General features: G+C 37.1%; 1 pseudogene; it reads right to left on the reverse strand.

Annotated features, from left to right (window-relative positions):
- Positions 1-474: 474 nt before the first annotated feature.
- The window catches only part of LOC116095259, a 31,015-nt pseudogene continuing 10,095 nt past the window's right edge, over positions 475-21,394 (reverse strand).

Consider the following 21,394-nt stretch of genomic DNA (forward strand, 5'->3'; position numbering starts at 1 on the left):
GAGGAGGGGATGGCAGAAGGGAGAAGGCAAACCGGGTGAAATAGCTAGGACTCCAAGTGGACAAAAGGAGTGGGTAAGCAAAATGTTTGAATTACATATGGAAGGGCAGCCAACCTAATGTCAGCCATGCACTGTACTAGGTAGTAACTGAAGGATTCTGGGTTAACTCTGGCAACCAGGTCTGCTTTGATATATTAAATAGGCACCTTAGCCTTTGTCCTGGGGATGAAACACAATATCTTTCTCTTTGTAAAAACCTTTCAATGTTAAAACCTATTATTGTTTGAAGACAGTTTGTCTACATTATTCCAGGGTAGCTGTTTTTAACCTAAAGCCCAGTATTGTTGTAACTTATTTATTTATTTATTTATTTATTTATTCATTCATTCACTCATTCATTTTTTGTTTTTGTTTTCCACATTTTTTTATGGTGGAAAAAAAGGATATATTTAGAATTAGGAATCTGGACTCAGTTTAGATGATCCCAATCTCGTTGGCAACATCTAGAGCATCATAATCAGGAGCCAAATGAACATATGTCTTCTCTCCATCGGGCCTTATCAGGGTATTGATTTTGGCCACATCGATGTCATAGAGTTTCTTCACGACCTGTTTGATCTGGTGCTTGTTGGCCTTGACATCCACAATGAACACAAGAGTTATGGTATCCTCTATTTTCTTCATGGCTGACTCAGTGGTCAGTGGAAATTTGATGATAGTATAGTGATCAAGCTTGTTTCTCCTAGGTGCCCTCTTTCGAGGATATTTCGGCTGCCTCCGGAGCTGCAAGGTCTTAGGCCGCTGGAAGGTGGGTGACATTCGGATCTTCTTTTTGTGGCTGAGGACGCCTTTCAGCACTGCCTTCTTAGCTTTCAAGGCCTTCGCTTTGGCTTTGGCTTTGGGAGGGGCAGGAGCTTCTCGGTGCCATCTTGGCGAAAAGGGTGGCCCAGTCTAATTCCCATCGGTTTTTCACATTTTTATTTATTATCTTATTTATTGACATTTCAAATGTCATCCCACTTCCTGGTTTATCCCCCACAAACCCCTATTCATCTCCTCCCCTCTGCTTATATAAGGCTGCTCCCCTACCAACCCACTTTCTCTTGCCTCACTGCCCTAGCATTCAACTACACTCGGGTATTTATTGAGCCTTCACAGGACCAAGGGCGCCCCCTCCCATTGATGCCAGATAAGGCAATCCTTTGCTACATCTGCAGCTGGATCCATGGGTCACTCCATGTGTACTCTTTGGTTGGTGCTTTAGTTTTTAACCACATCTACAAAATACCTTTGTAATAGATTTGAAGTTAATATTGGAGTCCAGATAAGCTATATAGTACAACCCATACATAACCCATCCTAGATGCCAACTCAAATGTGCATTCTTCAACATGTTCATGCCTCAAGACTTCCTATTTTACTTTAATGGCATCCTGTAGTTTGTCTTTGTAATATAAATTTATTCTAATAAAATAGTTTGAACAATTGTTTGCTTAATGTTTATACATTATAATGACCATGGTTATTTTTGTTTCAGGATCCATGTATTCTTGAGCAAGCATTTTACTTTCGGTTTTAATTCCCATTTAATGGAATATGTAAATTTTTATGAATAGTTCTCTAAGGGAGGTGGTGACCATTTAGCAGTGGATACATCTTTCAATCTAAGACCCTGTACCTTTGAAAAATAATGGGATTTTTTTTTTTTTTGCTTTGCTTTGCTTTTAACATGATGCTTATTCCCTTGAAAAATTTCAGTAAAGGAATACATAGAGGAATCCTAGAAAGAAAAAAAAAAAAAGAGGGCATCGCCATGCATTTTCTCTTCCACATGCACAGAAAGCCTGGCCTTTGAGGAGTTACCAGAGCATGGTAGACAGAAAGTGTCAAGGTCTGGAAAGAATTGTTCAGATCAGTTTTCTGCTTCATCTTTTTCCTTATGCACTTGGATGGCTCCTCTTCAGGGATTTATTGCCTGATTGTTCTCTTTGTTCCTGGAATTTTTAGATACTCCATTCAGAACAAGTTATCAGTGTCAACTGGGCAGGAGGAGCTAGAATTTACTGCAATGTGAGTGGCTTTTAGCTTGGCTTCCAGTGAAAATGGCAGAGCTGTGCTCTGTTTTGGTCTTCTGATGCATTTCCATGATAGTAGAACAGAATTCACATTGCCAGGTGAAAGTTGCCTAATAGAAGGTAGGGGGAGTTATGGAGTCAAAATTCAGTATGAAATAACATGTATTGAAGTTTTTACAAAACTTTATAGACTTGCTAGTAGATTTGGGGGATGTTGGAGTGGGGGACTGTGATTATTTGAAAAAAAAATTCCTTAGTAGGTGAGAAGATGAGAATTCAGACTCATATATCAGTTGACACCAAAATATCCAAGCAGGAGATCAATTGCTCTTTATAAAAGACAGGTTAATTTGGGGTTTCCTTGACACTCTACATGTTAGAAAATGAAGAACTGAAAAAAAAAAGAAAATGAAGAAATGATAGCAGAGAAAGGAGGTGTGTGTGTGTGTGTGTGTGTGTGTGTGTGTGTGTGTGTGTGTCTTGGTATGTGTATGAGATAGAAAGAGAAAAAGAGACAGAGAGAGGGAGACAGAAAGAGAAACAGAGACAGAAACAGAAAGAGAGAGACAGAGAGGCTAGTAGGCTGTGGCTGTGGTTTGTGAACAAAGCTACTCTTCCTCATGTTTTAGTGCTGCAAATGTGCCTGGAGTGAGAACTAGTGGTGGTTATTGTAAAATCACCAAGAGAAAAAATCCCACCCCCCCAAATATATACACACAAAACAGAAACAAACAAAAGAACAAAAATAACAACAAAAAAAACCCAGGTTGAGCTTTATGTACAGTTCTACCCTGAGGCCCATGAACTAAAGATGTCGTTGTCCCAGAAATTCCCACATCTTGGCAGGAGAAAGTTAGTTTATCTATATCATGCTAAATAGGCAGTCTCCAAATAGGTTGGATCTGAAAAAAGTTGACAATTAGTGAACAAATGAGATCATGGAATCATTTCATCTTGGCATATTCACTTCTCTCTGCAGCCACCTTATACAAATGACTTTGACCGAAGACTGAGATAGAACTGAACAAGAGCTGGAGGCACATGAGGGTCTTATTCCAAGTTAGCTGCTCACCAATCTCTGATAAAGATAACTAGGACAGATTATGGGTTTTACAGTCACAACAGTGTTTGCTTTGTAAATACAAGCATCCAGCTCTGAGCCCCAGAACCCATGTAAACAAAATTGGATAAGTTGATATATACTTGTAATTCCAGCCCTGGAGAATGAAGATAGGAAAATCCTAGGGGCTTGCTGCCACCTAAATTATCCTACTTCAGGAGATTCAGGCCAATAAGAATACCTGTCTTAGAGGAGGTATATGACATTCCTAAGGATAATACCAAGGTTATTCTCCAACTCCCATACGCATGCTGGTGCACACATACAAACACACAGAGAATGTTTACACTTACTAATTTTATGTATATAAGTGTTTGCTTGCATATATTTCTGTGTACCATATTCATGCCTGGCAGCCACAGAGATCATGAAAGGTCATTGTGTTCCTGGGAACTAGAGATAAATGTGGTTGTGAGCAGCTATGTTGGAAACACAAACCCAGTCCTCTGCAAGAGCAACCTTTCTCTGGAACACTGAGCATCTCTCCAGTCACCACATGTAACTTTTAGTAGGAAAAACTACCCGGGTGGTTTTCACCTAGTTAATTCTTTTTAACTATCCCGTATGAGAACAGTGCATGATTGGACCATTGTGCAGCATCACATAACTAGTATATTCAGGGTATTAATTGCATGCTTTATATGCTGGCATGTACTCAATTTAACCATTAGAAAATTATACTTCTGTCTGCCTACATGTTCATTTCCCAAAACTGATCATTGTGCTTCATGCTCTTCTCTAACATAAAACTCTACCCTTGGTTTTCCCTGAGTTAACTCTCTCCCTCTAAACAGGTATTAGTAATCTATTCCTGCTGCTGGCTGGTCCAAAGATTACCGCACTTTCATATCACACATCTGCCTACACTCACAGATGATATGCATCCAGTTTATAAGCAGCTATACCAATGACTTGTATTTCAAAAATATTTGCATTAAGAATTCTAAAATGCGAACCAAAGCAAAATAAATTAGCAATTAAAAACACCTTGGGTGACAGGTCAGTAGTTCTGAAAGATACCAGACAGTTCTATTTGAAGATTTTATTAGAAACCCATCCAACCATTCACCCTCTGATTTATTCATTCAACGAAACTTATTGAGCTTTTGTTACAGTGGGAGGATGTGGATGAGATGCAAGAATGATAAGGACAAAAAGTTTTGTTCACAAAGAGTTTACAAACATACATAAAATGTAAAAAAAAAAAAAAAAAAAAAAAAAAGTTAGTGAATTCCCTATCAGTGAAGTACTCAAGGAGACTGCATGACCACTTGTAAGGGAAAATATGAATATCATACACCCTAAAAAGTATATTTAGACAGCCTAACTTTAGGTCCCCTAGAAGCACTGAACATTTATACCAATAACTGGTGTTTAGAGTATATCAAGTATCCAAGGACATAGATCTTTCAATCTGTGGAAAGAGAGAAGGTTCACAGGGTGTGCAGGCACTAAACAATGGGTTGATTCATTTGAAAACAGAATATTCAGAGTTTACAGGGTCACAAGTATGTAACCTTTCTGAAAGCCAGTATCCTAATCTCTAAGACGGGGTTAATTATGCCGGCCCTGTCCAATATTCCCTGTAGCTCTGAAGATCAAATGAGATGCTTAACATATTTTATAAATTAGAAAATTGTTATGCAAGTGAAACACAGTCTATTGTTATTCTCCTTGGTTGCATCTCAAGGTAAGGTCTTACTCCTGAAGACACACACATACTTTCATCACCCAACTGGGAGAATCAAGCTGAAACTGATCTGGAAGCCTCCATCCTGCAAGCTATTAGAAGATGCTTTGCAAGCTGCTAAGGGTGAAAAGAACCTAAGGCTAGAGAAGTTATATATATCATGGAGAAAAACCTACTATTACATTTTCCTAAATTACTGTAGCCTCCAGCTGTACTCTAAATACTTAATCTTATCCCCATAGATAAGTAACTAGGTCTCAAATTTCATCAAGAAGCATCTTTTCCAAAGAATAAGGGAAAAACTGGTCAACAGCAAGAAATATGTGACTGTGGTGCACTTAATTTAGACCTAGTTACTACACATAAAACAGAGTCTCTATACCTAAGGCTCATGGACCATTGCAGAAGAGGCAGCAAAGATAGTGCAAGAGAAAGATAACTTGGACAACAGATTTAAGATTGTGTCATATAGACACAACAGTGAGGCTGCACTCTAAGAATCTGAACAATATATTTACCTAAGTAAGAGCTGTATAAGACTATACATATACTTCATGCCAATGTGGGTGAGAAAAACATGATAATTTCTCACTCCAAGATGAAGAACTATAGTCACATCAATTAAAGGTAACTGAAGGATACAGAATATGTTTTCTACAGATACAAAATCCTGACACATTTACTAATCCTAATGGTCCATTCTAAACACACGTGAATATGGACAACACTAGCAGGACTTGGTAGGATATAGGTATATGAATTTTTTATATATAATATAATAAGTTCATGGAATATTTATTATATTTTATATATAGATATATGTTTAGTTTATATGTAGTATTTTATATATACATCTATTTAATATATACTTAACATATATGTGTATATATATATATATATATATATATGCACATACACACTAAAGAAGAGGTAATGAAGTCAAGTAGAGTAAAGGTTGTGGGCACAGGAAGGAGGAATTGGAAGGGAAACACAAGGATTAGAAATGATGAAAATACAGTATGCTCATGCCTGAAATTCTTAAAAATAATCACAATATCTGTGCAGCATGATCAAATTTAAAGGTGAAATTTCAGACAGGCATGGAGAGGCAGAATGCAGCTTTGAATTGAGAAAGTCCATTTGAATGACAAACCACCCAACAGGATGCTGGTGAAAGAACCATTGTCTTAAATTAGCTGAAACTTTGGTCTGGGGATGGTATAATTTCCATGGCTTTGAGCAATACCATTGAATTTCATGTTTCAGTCTATCCTGTCATATAACAACAGTAGGAACAAAAGAAAAAAGTTAGTATAATGTTTTTTCCATCACTTTAAATTTCTATATTCCTCAAAACGGACTTTCTGAAAATCAAAAGATGTGTCAAATGTGTTTTGCCATAAACAAAGATGTCATATGGATAAGTAAACCAAGGATCTCAAATGCCAAGGACAGCCATTTGCCATTTCTACATTCATTTCGGTCAGATATCATAGAGCACTTATGGCTGGCCAGATCCAGGGGTAGGCAATGTGGAGATACACAGAGATCAATATGACACGGTTTTGCCCTCAAAGGCCCACATATTTATGAACATCCTGAAAGTGATAAAGAGAACAGACTAGATTAAATGGATCATAAATCAAGATAATTGCATCAGTCCTGGAGCAGACACAATCTGATGGTTGACCTCTGTTAACACATCCTGTTGCTCTTCTGTGCTCATCTTTTCTCAACACTGAAAGAAACCCAATGAAATGTCATCTTTAAACTTCTTGAAAATGTTTGTTTTCTATCATCCTAACAATGAAAATCTTAGGAAAATATAAATTCAGAAGAAACGGTATTCAAATTTGTAGGTAATTTATGCACTGATTATACAATACTTTTATTCATCTTGCATAGTAAAAAATAAAATACTTGAATTAATTATATATATTTTTCATCTCAAATCAGATAATTCTTTTTTCTCAACCTTGTTTTGGTTTGGAATAATTGTTTTTCTGGGACTATCGAATAGAATGAAGAGATCAAGTGATTTGTAATCAATGAACCTCTGGTGTGTTTTAATTCTATTTACAAATAAATAAGAACATACTATGGTTATTATGGTGCTCAAGAATGTTCGATATAAGATACCTAGCAGATGTTCTTTCTCTTCTTTTCTCCCAATTTTTATCCCCTCTTTTCTCCTCTTCCTTCTGTGTTGTCTTTCCTTTTTATTAGCACACATGCACATGTGTATACACACACACACACACACACACACACACACTCTAACAAGATTGAAAAGACTTGGTAATTTAGTCATGAAAGAGCACACATGGTATGTACTCACTGATAGAATAACACGATACAACTCACGTACCACATGAAGCTCAAGAGGAAGTAAGCCAAGAGTGGATGCTTCAGTCTTTACTTAGAAGGGGGAACAATATAATCATGGGAAGTAAAAGGTGGGAGTAACTTGGGAGGAAGAGAGGAACGGGAGGGGAAAAAAGAGGGTCAGAATTAGGTACGGGAGGAGATGGAGATGTACAGAGGGTCAGGAATTAGAACAGAGATATGTAGCAATGGGGGCTAGGGAATTGGGGGTAGCAACCAGAAAGTCCCAGATACCAGGAAAGCAAGAGCTTCCCAGGACCCCACTGGGATAACACTAGCTGAAATATCCCACAAAGGGGAAAGAGAACCTGTCGAGACTATATCTAGAGGTTACGCATGCCCCTCCTCCCCCGGTTGAGGGATGGGGCCACCCACCCATCTCCAAAATTGCTCCTGTCTAAAGGAAATGCAGGGACAAATAGTGAACAGAGACTGAAGGGAAGGCCACCCAGAGACTGCCACACCTGAGGTTCCATCTTACATGCAGACACCAAATCCAGACACTATTGCTGATGCCAAAAAGTGCTTCCAGACAGGAGCCTCCTAAGAGGCTCTGCCAGATCCTGACCAATACAGATGTGGATGCTCACAGCCAATCATCAGACTGAGCACAAGGACCCCAGTGAAGGAGTTAGAGGAAGGACTGAAGGAGCTGAAGGGGTCTTATCTAGGACCAATGGTAGGGAAGGCTTGATGCCCCAGTTAGGGGTGTTAGGGGGATGAGAAGTGAGTGATTGAGTTGGTGCATGGGTGGGCAGGGGAACACCCTCATAGAAATGGGGTAAGGGGAGATGTCTTAGGGTGTTTGCAGAGGGGAAACTGGGAAAGGGGATAGCATTTGAAATGTAAACAAATAAAATATCCAATTTTTTTTTTAAAGAAAAGACTTATCTAGAGAAAATATATTTACACTGAACTGATAAGTCTTAGGCCCGTTCAAACAGAGCTTTCCTGGTCTCAGAATACAGAGGTTAATCATCACCAGAAATCTGCCTACAGATGTTCTGTTCCCTGACTACCTACTATCCATAATCTTCATTTCCAAAGTTTAACAGACCCAGTCATGTAAGAATATGATTTATGGGGAGTTTATAGCAAATCACTGCTCAAGCCTGTATATGACTAGTATCAGATTTCCCCTTTCCATGATTAGCTAGTTAACTAATTGCCATGTGGTTCAGTATTGATCATTAACATTGGAAAGGAGGGCTTTGCGATAGGGCTTCTAGATCAGAATATATTTCTCTAAGATGAAATTAATTGAAGATGGTACCCGTTTGTCTATAGATATAACCTATCTGGAAGTGGCAAATGAAATACCCATAGAGTGTTTTGTGAATATCCAGAGCATGAAGACAATAACTTCATAGAAAGGTAGGGTAGGAGCTTCTGCAGAACAAACCAGTATCACTGAGACTTCTCAATAGATAAGACAATGTATTTGTTCTCAAGACATCTTTACTTTTGCTTTCTGTTCATTGTAGCTAAGACTTTAGTTACACATATGCCTGCCTTGAGCAATACTGTGCTATAACTTTGAATTCTGACTGTCTATATGAGCACAGGCATAAGTCCTGCACTAACAACACTGTGAAGCCTATAAAGCCCTTAAAAGGGCATTGTTTGATGTTGACATGCTTTTGTGGTAGTGCTAACAAGAACCTGTGCACATATTAACATTAAAAGGACTGTGCCTCCCAAAAGTGATTACTTCTGCATTTGATATCAAAAGGGTAGAGCATGAATTCCAGCCCACATTGTTTTCTGACCCCAAAGCCACACTGTTTTTGAGTGCTTGTCAGTGCAATGTAAACAGCTCAACACTTAAGAGTCAGAAGGATAAAGTTTAAATCCCAGCTCTGCCACTTGATAGCTATGTGACCTTATACATTTTACTTCACCCTCTCTAAGTTTTGTTTTTCAAATGTCAGATAAAGATGATAATAATCTTTGCCCACCCCATATTTTCGTGAGAAAGCAATGTCAAATTAGAAAATGATTTTAAATTCCAAATAATTGCCATTGTTATTTGTAGAAAATTATTGCTTTTCCAAAAGACTCAGGATAAACTTCTAAAATTCTGTTACTCTCACAGGGTTGACAACAAACAGCATATCCAGACTCCAAACTATGCTAATGATAGTCACTAGGTCATAGTTCCCTATGCATACAAGCATCCTTGTTTATGGCTGTAGATTCCACTCAAACTTCTGTCCCAAGGAGTCTTTGTGCACCAATGGAATCAGTTCATGAGTTTAAATATTTTAGTAATATCTAGGCTAAACTTGTACTTTCTATTCTTATATATCATCTTACCCTATCTTTTTACATTATTACCACCGAGAATAAAATCCTACACTTCTTAGACTCCTTTGGAGCTAGAAACAACCAACTGTATGATCAAGTTCTAGTCAATATGTTGCAAGAAATTGGTATATGGAATCTCCAGAGAGAATTTAGGGGACAATTGAATCACTTTTTATGATGCTTTTTAAGCATGTCTGTCTTTCCCCTTTTTATCAATTGCATTATTTAGGGAAGAGTTGAATAACTAGACACTTATATATGACCATAAAGTAGTCTTGGGTTAAAGTTAATGCCTTGAACCACAGAGAAAAACACAATCCTGTATTCTTAGTTAAATGTTGCTGTCATTATACTAGCCATGAAACTACCTATTTTCAGTTTCTTCTTCATGATAGAGAATGAAAGTTTAATTTAAGCAACATTTTTTCTCTACTACTAATAGATAAATATTTTTACTTGGTTTAGACGTTTTCTACCTCATTCTGCTTTCCTTTGGGAAAAAATAAATGACTGTGTGTAAACAAGAACATATACTAGTATTCAAATCAAAGCATCCAAAACAAGAGACTGTTGTTCTGAAAATGTTCAAAGACATCTGATCTAAATTCTGCATTATTTCCTATAGCATAACACATACATTTAACAATTTTCAAACAATAACAATAAAATAAATTTAATAAGGGGGAAATAAATATCTAATCACATGCTTATTTATATGTGTACAAATCTATTTATGTATAAAATTATACATGTATATGCACAAATTTAAATATAAACTCAGTAAGTATGATTAACTCATACAGTTACTCAGTGCATATAATATCAGTTGTTTTGTATAGAAGAAACAAAAAAGGTCTTCACCATTACCTTATATTGCCATTTTGAGACTCAGTGAATCACTCACTGTGGTATACATAAGAAGGGATAGATCTGGGATTCTAAGCAATCTGTCATGGGCCAAAGGCTCTGGCCTTTCCACAACATGGTGGAACACAAATTAGTTACAATCTTAATAGGCCAGCAAAAAAGACATCCCAGTAAACACTGGAAGAATACATAACACATTGAGATGCTGGTTTCCATTGAAAGGTAAGGAGTTACTTTGCATACTTGATGATTATTTAAACAAGAGATTTGAAGAACAAGAAATGTATGAATCATGACACATAGAACATATGGTTTAAAAGGTTCAACTGCTATTTTTTGAATGTAAGGTTTTAAACAAACTTAGCATAACAATAAACTTATATCTTGTGGTGTTTGTCATCTTCAGTCCCCACAGTATCCTCATAATTGTGTGCTTCAGTCTCTATTCTCTGAAAATATGCTCTGGAAGTCATTGTTTCCAAATTGTCCTTTCATCAGATCAACTTCAACAAATGTTAAGTAAATGTTTTTTTTTTCCCCTGTGGATTTCTTACTATCTATATTTCTAAGATAACTTCCCCAAAACTATGAGGTAATTAGTTAAGATTAATTCCCAGGGCTGTCCATGGAAATTTTTGGAACAATATTATCCTATATCAAAGGCTCTTATTCATTCTGACAGGCATTTTACATGGATTATCTAATTTATTTTTCTTTCTTTTTTTTTTTTGAAATATCTGAAGTGTTTATTTGTAGAAATTTACATAAAATACTTGTTCCTTTTTTTCAAACATTATTGTGAGATCTCTCTTTCTTGCTCCCTCTCTCTCTTTCTTTTTTTTCTTTTTTCTTTTGTAGTTAAAGTTTTTTTTTAATTAGATATCTTCTTTGTTTACATTTCAAATGATATCCCCTTTCCAGGTTTCCCCTCTGAGACAAAAACTGTTCCCTCTCTGCTCCCCCTGTTCACCAACACACCCTTTCCTGATTCCTGGCCCTCACATTCCCCTACACTGGGGCATAGAACCTTCATAGGACCAAGGGCCTCTTCTCCCATTGATGACCGACTAGGACATCCTCTGAAACATATGCAGCTGGACCCATGAATCCCACCATGTGTACTCTTTGGTTGGTGGTTTAGTCCCTGGGAGCTCTGAGGGTACTAGTTAGTTCATATTGTCCTTCTTCCTAATGGGCTGTAAACCCCTGCAGCTCCTTGGGTCCTTTCTCTAGCTCCTTCAATGGGAACCCTGTGCTCAGTCCAATGGATGGCTGTGAGCCTCTACTTCTGTATTAGTTGGGCACTGGCAGAGCCTCTCAGCAGCTATATCAGGCTCCTGTCAAACAGCACTTGCTGGCATCTATAATAGTGTCTGGTTTTGGTAATGGAATATGGGAAGAATTCCCAGGTGGGGCAGTCTCTGGATTATCCTTCCTCAGTCTGTGCTCCATACTTTGTCTCTGCAACTCCTTCCATGGGTATTTTGCTCCCCCTTCTAAGAAAGATCAAAGTATTCATATTTTGGTCTTTCTTCTTGAGTTTCTTGTGGTTTGTGGATTGTATTTTGGGTATTCTGAGCTTCTGGGCTAATATCCACATATCAGTGAGTGCATACCATGTGTATTTTTTTTCATTGGATTACCTCACTCAGGATGATATTCTCCAGATCAATCCATTTCCCTATTTCATAAATTCATTGTTTTTAATAGCTGAGTAGTACTCCATTGTGTAAATGTACCACATTGTCTGTATCCAATCATGGGTTGAAGGATATCTGTTGAGGTACAGCTGGTTTGTTTCCAGCTTCTGGCTATTATAAATAAGGCTGCTATGAACATAGTGGAACATATGTCCTTATTACATGTTGGAACACATTCTGGGTATATGTCCAGGAGTGATATAGCTGGGTCCTCAGGTAGTATTATGTCCAATTTCTTGAGGAATCCCCAAACTGATCTCCAGAGTAGTTGCACCAGCTTACAATCCCTCCAGCAATGAAGTAGTATTCCTCTTTCTCCACAACCTTGCCAGCATCTGCTGTCACCTGAATTTTTGATCTTAGCCATTCTGACTTGTGTGAGGTAGAATCTCAGAGTTGTTTTGATTTCCATTTCCCTGATGACTAAGGATGTTGAACATTTCTTTAGGTGCTTCTCAGCCATTTGGTATTCCTCAGTTGAGAATTCTTTGTTTAGCTCTGTACCCTATTTTTTAATAGGGTTATTTGGTTCTCTAGAGTCTAACTTCTTGAGTTCTTTGTATATATTGGATATTAGCCCTCTATCAGATATAGGTTTGGTAAAGATATTTTCCCAATCTGTTAATTGCCATTTTGTCGTATTGACAGTGTCCTTTGCCTTACAGAAGCTTTGTAATTTTATGCGGTCCCATTTGTCAATTCTTGATCTTAGAGCATAAACTATTGGTGTTCCGTTCAGGAAATTTTCCCCTGTGCCCATGTGCTCAAGGATCTTTCCCACTTTCTTTTCTATTAGTTTCAGTGTATCTTGTTTTATGTGGCAGTCCTTGATCCACGTAAATTTGAGCTTTGTACAAGGAGATAGGAATGGATCTATTTGCATTCTTCTTCATGCTAACCACCAGTTAAACCAGCACCATTTGTTGAAAAGGCTGTCTCTTTTCCACTGGATGCTTTTAGCTCCTTTGTCAAAGATCAAGTGACCATATGTGTATGGGATCATTTCTGGGTCTTCAATTCTATTCCATTGATCTACCTGCCTGTCACTGTACCAATATCATGCAGTTTTTGTTTTGTTTTGTTTTTGTTTTTTTGTTTTTTTTTTGTTTTTTTTTTTATCACAATTGCTCTGTAGTACAGCTTAAGGTCAGGGATGTTGATTCCACCAGAGTTCTAAAAATGGCAAGAAGGCCATTTTTACTATAAGGACCAGCCTTAGTCTGTGGTGATCAGATAGGATGCAAGGAATTATTTCAATCTTCTTCTTTCTGTTGAATCCTGTTTTGTGACCAACTATATGGTCAATTTTGGAGAAGGTACCATGTGGTGCTAAGAAGAAGGTATATTCTTTTGTTTTAGGATGAAATGTTCTGTAGATATCTTTTAAAACCATTTGGTTCTTAAGTTAATATTCATTTCACTGTGTCTCTGTTTAGTTTCTGTTTCCATGATCTGCCCATTGCAGAGAATGGGTGTTGAAGTCTCCCAGTATTATTGTGTGCAGTGCAATGTGTGCTTTGATCTTTAGTAAAGTTTCTTTTATGAATGTAGATGCCCTTGAATTTGGAGCACAGAGGTTCAGAATTGAGATTTCCACTTGGTAGATCTTATGTTTGATGAGTATAACGTGTCCCTCCTTATCTTTTTTATCACTTTAGGGTGAAAGTCATTTTTATTCAACATTTGAATAGCTATTCCAGCTTGTTTCTTGGGACCATTTGCTTGGAAAGTTGTGTTCCAGACTTTTACTTTGAGGTAGTGTCTGTCTTTATCACAGAGGTGGGTTTCCTGTATGCAACAAAATGTTGGGTCCTGCTTACATAGCTAGATGGTTAGTCTATGTCTTTTTATTGGAGAATTGAGTCCATTGACATTAATAGATATTAAGGAAAAGTAATTGTTGCTTCCTGTTATTTTTGTTGTTAGAGTTGGAATTCTGTTCATGTGGCTATCTTCTTTTAGTTTTGTTGGAAGATTACTTTCTTGTTTTTTATAGGCTGTCATTTCCCTCCTTGTTTTGGATTTTTCCATTTATTATCATTTGAAGGGATGGATTTATGGAAAGATATTGTGCAAATTTGGTTTTCTCATGGAATACCTTGGTTTCTCCATCTATGGAAATTGAGATTTTTGCTGGGTATAGTAGCCTGGGCTGGCTTTTGTGTTCTCTTAGCATTTGTGTATGACATAAGCCCAGGATCTTCTGGCTTTCATAATCTCTGGCTAGAAGTCTGGTGTAATTCTGATAGATCTGTCTTTATATGTTACTTGACCTTTTTCCCTCATTGCTTTTAATATTCTTTTTTGTTTTGTGCATTTGGTACTTTGATTACTATGTGACGGGGAATTTCTTTTCTGGTCCAGTCTATTTGGAGATCTGTAGGCTTCTTGTATGTTCATGGGCATCTCTTTCTTAGGTTAGGGAAGTTTTCTTCTGTAATTTTGTTGAAGATATTTACTGGCCCTTTAAGTTGAAAGTCTTCACTCTCTTCTATACCTATTATCTTTGGTCTTCTCATTGTGTCCTGGATTTCCTGGATGTTTTGTGTTAGGAGCTTTTTGCATTTTGCATTTTCTTTGACTATTGTGTCAATGTTTTCCATGGTATCTTCTGCACCTGAGATTCTCTCTTCTATCTCTTTTATTCTGTTGATGATGCTTGCATCTATGGCTCCTGATTTCTTTCCTAGGTTTTCTAACTCCAGTGTTGCCTCTCTTTGTGATTTCTTAATTATTTCTACTTGCATTTTTAGATCCTGGATGGTTTTGTTCAACAACTTCACCTGTTTGGTTGTGTTTTCCTGTTATTCTTTAAGGGATTTTTGTGTTTCTTCCTTAAGGGCTTCTACTTGTTTACTTGTGTTCTCCTGTAATTCTTTAAGGGATTTTTGTGTTTCCCGTTTAATGGCTTGTACCTCTTTACATGTGCTCTCCTATATTTCTTTAAGTGAGTTATTTATGTCCTTCTTAAATTCCTCTATCACCATCATAAGATATGATTTTAAATCCAAATCATGCTTTTCTGGTGTGCTGGGGTATCTAGGATTTGTCGTGGTGGGAGTACTGCATTCTCATGATGCCAAGTAGTCTTGGTTTCTGTTGGTTAGATTCCTGCATTTGCCTTTCTCCATCTGGTAATCTCTGGTGTTAGATGTTCTTGCTGTGTCTGGCTGGAGCTTGTTCCTCCTGTGGGTCTGTAAGCCTGAGTCAGCACTCCTGGGAGATCAGCTCTCTCCTGGTAAGACCTGTGCACAGAGGGCTTTGGATCAGCAGTCCCTCCTAGGTGCAGATGGATGTAGAAAGGACCCGTTCCCAGCTGCTCGGCAGCTTCTGTGGGCTGTGCCTCCTGGCTGGTCCTGCCTTAGAAACTCACCAGAGATAAAATGGTGATATCACCTGAGTCCCTGGGTCACAGCATTCCCTGGAGACCAACTCTCTCCCCTGGAGGGAAAAGTGCACAGAGGGCTGTGGAACAGGTGCACCTTCTAGGTGTAGATGGAAGCAGGAAAGACCCTGTCCCAGCTGCTTTGCTGCTTCCGTGGCCTGTGCCTCTTGGCTGGTCCTGTCTTCCTAATTTATTTTTCAATCAACACCATAGACTCTATAATACTACCATTGCTGATTACAAAAAGAGGAAACAAGTCCAAGGAAGAATAAATGGATTACCATATAAGAGAAAGAGAACGTGGTATATTAGGACTTTCTACAGAAAAAATTATATTTGGAAGAAATTTTTAAAACAGAGTAAGTATAATAATTGAAAGACAATTCAGCTGAATAAGCCATCTTCAACTTAACATAATTATGTATTATATACATAATTCATATTGTCTATATACAATTATATATTATATTATATATATCATTACATATAATAATGTATTATACATAGAAATATATTATTATATTATATATATTGTATATACTTTATATGTCATATATAATGTACATATATGTAATTTATTGCTTTTCCCTCTCAGTCTTCTATATCCAAATCTCATATCCTTCTTATCTACAAGAACCATTTCTATGCTTATGAATTGTACTTCTTACTGTGTGTGTGTAAACATGTATGTATATGGGTGTGTAAATGTTCTTATATGCATACCAAGGGCACACATAAGTAGAGGTCAGAGAATATTTTCAGCAATTAATTATCACCTTTCACTTTCTTTGAGGCATTGTCTCTCTTTTTCTTTTTGCTGCTGCCCTGTGTACTTCAGGCTAGCTTGTCAGAATCTTCTGAGTGACTCTCTTAACTCTCTCTCCCATCTCACCATAGAAACACTGACATTACAGATGCATTCCAGTCCACTGGCTATTAATGTGGGTTTCAAGGATGACTCTCAGTGTTATAAAGCAAGTGTCTTCATCCTATAAACCATACTCACAGTCTTATTTCATATTTTTCAAGATAATATTACAAAGTCCTCTAACAGAGGCTTATACCACTATGTCTCTTCAAACTTCTGGTCACACTTATTTGAATGCATTTTAAAACCAATGTATTCAAAACATTCTTCTCTGAAACCAGTACTTTAGTAGAAGCTAACACACTGAAACCGAAGCTATTCCACAATTTTTCCGAGTCATCAAAAATACATAAAATCCAAATGGCTCACAAATACTTTCTCAAGTACTTTTATTATTTTGTTTATCCTAGTGTCCAAAGGTATGAGAGGCTAGACTTATAAAGCTTGATGAACCATATGAAACAAAGTAGTTGTTTCAAAATATTGCTTATTCTCCATTTTAATCAGACAGACCTTAACAACCCATCTATAGATAGATACAGAGTTGTATAAATGATCTCCTTTCTTTCTAAGAGACCTAAACTCATTTGTAAATACTTTTTTCTGTGTAGTGAATGACAAATTAATTGAGCAAGTGGTTAGAGTTCATAAATGAGTCTGAAAAAAAAAAGAATGAATGGCGTAGATGTAGTTTTCAGAAACCCCATTGTTAAAAATCTGTCTCTTCTCTTGTTTCTCTAACATCAATGAATGCAATCTTTTGATTGTTATCTGGTTGTCAGGCCAGAAAACAGAGTAGTGTTTGTATATCTATCTTACTCACCACCTCTCATATTTAATTAATCACCAAGTTAACACAGCTTCTAATTCAATTCAGCATTCTTTTTTAAAAACTCGCAAAGCTAAACAATGTTCTTATCTGTACTATTATTACCCTAGACCAGGATTAAATCACTTCTTCAAAAACTGAAGAAGATTTTAATAGGGCTCTTTGAACTTTGCATTTTCTAATATATTGTCTCATTTGTAGCTGTAGATAGATCTGGCCAACTTTTGCACAAGTCCTGTTCTTATAATAGGCCTATTTCACATGCACTAGGGCCACATGCCTAGAGCCTATTGGACACTCAAGCAAAGCATGCAATTCTCCTTTGGTCTGTGCTTATAGTTCTTCCACTTCTTTGAACCAAGTGAAACTGAACCAAGCCCACCATAATGAGGGTCCTGAAATGCCAGGTTTAGAAAGAGGAAATCATTGATTAGAAAATAGAAAAGATAAACTGGGATCAGGAGGCCTTCATGAGCTGATGACTCCTAATAACAAGTTTATTAAGACATAAAATATCTCACATACTGTTTACAAGGTGAGGATGTGGCAGAGTCAGCATAAAGCCATAGCACAATGGAATAAAATTAGAAAAAGCTAATGAAGCAATTTTACACAAAAAGAACACAGGATTATCTATAGTATGTGACAGACTGAGCATACAGTGGTCTTGAGAGGGTTAGCTACAAATCTTCAGGAACTAAGTCTCTGACTTCTTTGACATCTTGGCACCAGTACAAGTTTTGCCCATGCCAAATTTGCTTCTGGTCAAGGACACAGAATTGATGCTCCCTTTTATGTTTCATGAGGATCTCTGAGGAAGTCTTAGGTGTGATTCCCAACAGAGGACACCTTTCAATTTCTCAGTGTAGTTTGTTTCTCTCTTGTCTGGGAGTTTGTTTTTTCCACCTAGATTACTGTGCCTTCACTTACTTTTCTTATTTTCTTACTAACTCCTATTTGCTCTTCAGATTTCGGTTTAGCTCTCCTTCTAAGTTAAGTACTTCTATTTTGTATTCTAACATTTTCCTTTTCTTCATTCCAGGAATTGGTACATCGTTTATACTTCATATTATTTCCTGGCATGATGTCCTTCACCCAAAATATTTGGAATATGCCCTTAATTATTTAAAAACATAAACCTACTCTGTGTGTAGAGAAGGAGACACAGCCAATAAAGAGACCTTGCCTGTCCTTAGGATCGATGCATTGTGTTAATGGAAGATTTCTTAACAGTAAAGTATGAGCAAACATAAAGTCAGAAAGAAAACAAAAATAGAAAAAGTATGTACTAACAGATGAGTGAGCTGAAAGCAGGTAGCTTGAGCATAAATTCTCTAGCAAAGTTGTTCCATTCCAGAGCCACTATTGTCATGAAGAAAGATACATGTACAGCATTGCAATTCTTTTTCAGTTTCATTCCCTTTTTCATTTATTTATTCATTCCTCATTTAGATTCTGAAAGCAAAACAATTCAAAAACAAAAACAAACAAAAACTCCTAAAATTCAATAAGAATTACCCTAGATATAAGCATATAAGAACTCTTCATATCTTGGTGAGTGAGAGTCAGTCAGAAAGCCTTCTTTAAATGAGGTATCTTGTGTCTGATACTCAAGGCCATCCATAGATCAAGCCTATCTTGTTTTCAAAATGAATTTCTCCAATGCACCACTATTCTGAAGGATGCCTAGACCTTGTAGATGGTAGGTGCTGTAGAGACAAATGAGGCTATGTGAAATAATTTTGTCTTGTGTTTACCCATCATCTGTAGTATAAATGTTCCTAGAGAATTTCGCCGCCATATTCAGATTCTAAACTTTCAGGTTCAACTACCTTTTCATGAGTTGCCTTGATTGGCTTAATTTTTCTAGACTCCCAATTTCTCATTGGAAAATGAAGATAGTCATATATAAGCAATACATTTTGGAGTTGGAGCGTGTATTAAGACATTTTGTCTGATACTTTCTAGATTTTGCTCTATAAAACATTTAAAGTTTTCCTATAGTCATTTCCCCAAAATAGATTCATAAACATTACAAGATTTATTTTTCTTTTTTTTTCTTTTTTTAACTTTTATTGCATTATGATGAGAAAAGTTACATGATTTCAATTTATTTGAATTTGTTAACATTTAAAAACATATTTTACGTAAATAGAATTAAATTATATTCTTGTTTCCCTTTTGTACCCCAACTTCCTCCCAGAGACTTTCCCTTCAATGCCTACAATATCTTTTTTGTCATATTCCTTAAAATTTATAAAATATTGTAACAATAATAATGAGTATTATAAAAGTTTTTTGATAACATGACAGGATATTTGATCACACTGTGAATCCCAAGATTGTGTCATGTACTGGGAAACCTTGTTTTTAGTTGTAGTGTGGCTCAGCCTTAGAACACCTTTAATACAAGAGCTTTCTGCTCAAATATTGTAAACAGGATTAAATAAAATCAACCACAGATCAAGAGGCAGAGCAAGCAACCACCTGACAGGAAATAGACATATGATTATTAAGAAAAATACATAGAGATTCAGAAGGAGTCAAGAGGAAGGATAGAGAGAGAGATGTAGAGGAAGTAAAAGAGAGCGACATTCATTTGGAAATATGTTGTTTGAAATGGTATGGGGGTGGAACACCTGATGAAGAGAAAGGTCAGCTGGGTGTTTTTCTGCCTTTCTGAGCTTGCAGGCTTTAACCCCAGCATCTATCTTCCGAGCCTTCATTGGGAAAACAAAACAATTGAGATTTTGTTTTAAAAACAACATAACAATATATTTTCATAGGAATAACTTAAACTGCAACAGAGTTTTTTACTTCAAGACTTTTCAGAGCATTTGATGCTGAGGTATGTGTGCATTCTTAGAAGCCAACATGATTCCTATCTTGGTAGAGACACATAGTCCAGGATAGTATTTCTGACACAAAATGTTTTGTGGGACTAGAGTTAGAAGGAACACACCAAAGCTGGTCAACTATATTCCTCTGAGTAAGGATGGGGAGGACCAGAGCCAAGTATTTACTGAGTCTCACTAAGTCAGAACAAGAATTCTAATGTTCTTCATTTCCAGTACATTCTCCAGTCATTTTTGAAGAACTATCCCTTCTAAGGCCATTGGCTATTAGAAAGTCTCATGAGATGTGAGAGTAAAGTCTCAAGTGTAAGTCCATACTGAATCATTGAAACAAAAGAGAGCCTAGTACATAGTTTTCTAAAACTAAACATTGACAAAATCAGAAATACAGTCAGCACTTACTGGTCATCATGGGCCTCTGCCTAATTTGTTAGTGTGGATAAACATGACTGAGTGTTTATTTCTACCTATAGAAACTGCGTAAGCACTAATAGATATATTCCAGGAAACAGATCTGCTTTTAGTTTGTTTTGCTTTCCCAGTTGACTTAACTTGGACTCTAGAATTTTCTTTAGATTTCTTTTTTTTACTCTTGTGATTTGTTAGTCAGTGCTTACACTTGATTCCCTCTGCCCACTACGGAGTGGGGAGATTGGACTGATTACTAATTCAAAACACTTGCTAAACTTGCTGTGAAGTTAACATAAGATACAGCCCCTGTTAGACCACAACACTTTAAACCAACACATCTGTAAACCTGGTTGAGGGTTTGGGGAAGAAGCCTCACAAGTTAAAGAGCCACATTTGAAATCAAATCAGATGTTCTCTCAGTTTACTAACTATCCCTGTGGTGCTATCCAACTTTATTAGAATTTTACTCTGTATTCTATTTTAAATTGACATTTACATTCATTTGTAGCACTAGCACATAAAGTAGAGGCTCACAGCCATCCATTGGACTGAGTACAGGGTCCCCAATGAAGGATCTAGAGAAAGGACCCAGGGGGCTGAAGGGTTTGCAGCCCCTTAGGACGAACAACAATATGAACTAACTAGTACCCTCAGAGCTCCCAGGGACTAAAACACCAACCAAAGAGTACACAGGGTGGGACTAATAGCTCCAGCAGCATATATATAGCAGAGGATAGCCTAGTTGGTCATTAATGGGAGGAGAGGCCCTTGGCCTATGAAGGTTCTATGCCCCAGTGTAGAGGAATGCCAGGGCCAGTAAGCAGGAGGGGGTGAGGTGGTGAGCAGGGGGAGGGGGGAGGAAGCAGGGGTTTGTTTTAGTTTTTGTTTTTTATTTTATTTAT

This window comes from Mastomys coucha, unplaced genomic scaffold, assembly GCF_008632895.1.
Source record: "Mastomys coucha isolate ucsf_1 unplaced genomic scaffold, UCSF_Mcou_1 pScaffold18, whole genome shotgun sequence".
Lineage (NCBI taxonomy): Eukaryota > Metazoa > Chordata > Mammalia > Rodentia > Muridae > Mastomys > Mastomys coucha.